This window comes from Mandrillus leucophaeus, unplaced genomic scaffold, assembly GCF_000951045.1.
Source record: "Mandrillus leucophaeus isolate KB7577 unplaced genomic scaffold, Mleu.le_1.0 Scaffold355, whole genome shotgun sequence".
NCBI lineage: Eukaryota > Metazoa > Chordata > Mammalia > Primates > Cercopithecidae > Mandrillus > Mandrillus leucophaeus.
The window spans coordinates 1154141-1156792 of record NW_012103754.1 but is presented as its reverse complement, the minus strand read 5'-3'; the positions used below and the strand labels follow the sequence as shown (position 1 = coordinate 1156792).

Genomic DNA, 2652 nt, shown 5'->3' with positions numbered 1-2652 from the left:
GTTCTATAATTATAACTATTAAATGTGTAATTGTAACAAAAACTGATGTGACTATAATTTCCTGTTCATAAACAATTTTGTATTTGCAAACATCCCTATAGACGTCTATCACATTATCATTATGATGAATATTAGTGTCTGTAGTCCACACTCATGAGAAAAATTGCAATTTTCCTTAAGATTGACAGCCATAGATTAAATGAATAACTTTCCAAGGAAACTTGGGAGATAAATATTTGGCTGTAGTTGATTTTAGACTCTGGAGTTCTAAAAATATGCTACCAAGCACCAATTTAGTTTGCAAAGTGCCACTTAGCTGAAAGATATGAAAAAGTGGATGTTAACATGCCAACACACGCTTAAGCACAGAGAACAGGGGCAGTTACAGAGTCAGAGACCATACTGGGGAAGACCCTGGGGCTCCAGGGGAGAAACATCCTGGACAAAAGCCACAGCACCCCCAGACCTGTGATTCGACGAGCTCAGAAGGTCAAGTCACTTATTCAGGAAATGTCTTCCCGTCACCTACCCTGAGACCCCCACGCTGCTCCCAGCAAACGGGCTCAATGCAATCCCAGCCTCGCCTCCCTCTGTGTCTCATTCTTCAGCTTTAAAAACGTGGTCTTATTTCCAACTTAGGGCATTATTGTGCGGTAAGGAGTAGGGAGGAGAACAGAGAGGGAAAGGGAGAAAGAGAGACGGAGACAGCAGAGAGAGACGTGGGAGGGGAGAGAACGCAGCACAGTGTGGCACACGGAGGGAGTTCACTAGTAGGGTGTCTCCTAGTGAGACAAAGGTGTTTGCTTCTCTCCTCTCCTCCTCATTGTCTACCCACCCAGCTGTCTGGGGTCTAACACTGTACGTTTTGGTGTGATTATTAACAACGTGACAAATTGCTAATACATTTTCACTGCAAATCTGTGATTCAGAGTTAACTCCAGCAAACCTATTCCTTCATCAACTTTCTTGACACCGCATTTAAAATACCTCCAAGGTATTATATATGTTTTATTGCGTTGAAATTGTTTTCACCAAGTTGAATTCTTTCTGTGCAGACTTCATTCACCAGATCCGTTCTTGGGTCTCCGTCAGTTTTGCCAATTAGACCTTTCGCCGTGGAGGCGTTTTCCTCTGTGGTACGATTTCTTCAGGCCCAGCTTTCATAGCTCAGCATTTTAAACTTAAATTTCATGAGGACTTTATCTGTCTGTTGATTCTTACTGTCCAGGGAAAATGTTAAACGTGCAGTTCCAGTCCTTCTCCATTTGCTCTTATTTTTACCAACTCTACTTTTCCACCATCACTTAGTTCTGTAACTTCTGAAATAGTTTTTCAGGTTTTCTTTGTCTCTGGTAAACTGTGCCCTATATCTTTTTGCTGTTTTCAGTTGTATCTTGTATTGATATCCCTACTTACAGTGTGCATTATAAATTCAAAAAAGGTTGAATCATTTGCATTAATTTCCAGCAAATCCATGGGAAAGCCGCGAGGTCCTTCCCTAGCATATAGCCAGGTTTGTCCTCTCTCCAGGGTGTCTAACCCTTTGTGTCCTCTCGCACCTTCCCGCACTGTGAGCTGACACGGTGCTCTTTCTCTAGGCATGGCGCTGGGGGTTCCTGCCGTCTTTCCTCTCTTTATCATTAGATTCACAAGCATGCTAGATGGAGGCCAGCCAGGACTAGGCTGAGAGGCAGCCATAGGGCAGTGGGCAGCGGGATCCCTGTAAGCCGTGGGTGACCTGGTGCCCTCTTCCCCCAGGACCCTCCTCCCCAGGGACCCTCCTCCCCCAGGGCCCTCTTTCCCCAGACCCTTGGGACAGAGACAGCCTGGGTCTCTTGGGATGGCATCTGAGGTTTCTGGTCATCTCAACTGCATGTTGATGACAGGAATTGTCTTCAGGACTTCATTAGGGAAGTCTGAGGGAACTGGCCCTTTGCTGGGGGACAGACGTAGGGTGGCCGCCTGGGCTACACGGCATGGGGGATCCGAACCTGTTGTAGTGGAATCCCTCAGAGTCAATAAGGCATCTGTGAGGCACTCGGGGCCCAGAGGACCTGGGGAAGGACCTGTGCTCCTTAGAGACCCATGTCAGCCCTGGAAACGAGCAGGGGGGGCCACTCCCAGGCTGGTCACATGTCAGCCCCAGCAATGACAGCCTCCTACCTCCCAGTCCCCCTGTGACTTCAGCTGAATGCGTTATCCAGTTTCCAGCCCAGAACCCAAGCCTGGCCACCAGGCTTATCTGCTTTCTCTGGGCAGCTCCCAGCCCCTCCCTCCGTGGCTCCACTTTCTTCACCCACGTCTGAGCAAGTGTTGCTGGGAAATGTGCCTTCCTCCCTCTCCTGACCCCAGGCCGTCTACCCCACACCAGCCCTGCCACCGTGCCCTCACAGTCTCTCTACCCCACACCGGCCCTGCCACCGTGCCCTTGCGTCTCTCTACCCCACACCAACCCTGCCACCGTGCCCTCGCGTCTCTCTACCCCATACCAGCTCTGCCACCGTGCCCTCGCAGTCTCTCTACCCCGCACCAACCCTGCCACCGTGCCTTCATGTCTCTCTACCCCACACCAACCCTGCCACCGTGCCCTTGCGTCTCTCTACCCCACACCAACCCTGCCACCGTGCCCTCGCGTCTCTCTACCCCACACCA

At 50.0% G+C, this 2652-nt stretch overlaps 1 protein-coding gene across 1 annotated transcript in view; it reads left to right on the top strand.

The window, feature by feature from the left end:
• Window positions 1–2652, top strand: part of TPO (thyroid peroxidase) — a 132527-nt gene that overhangs the window by 119301 nt on the left and 10574 nt on the right. The window lies entirely within an intron of this gene.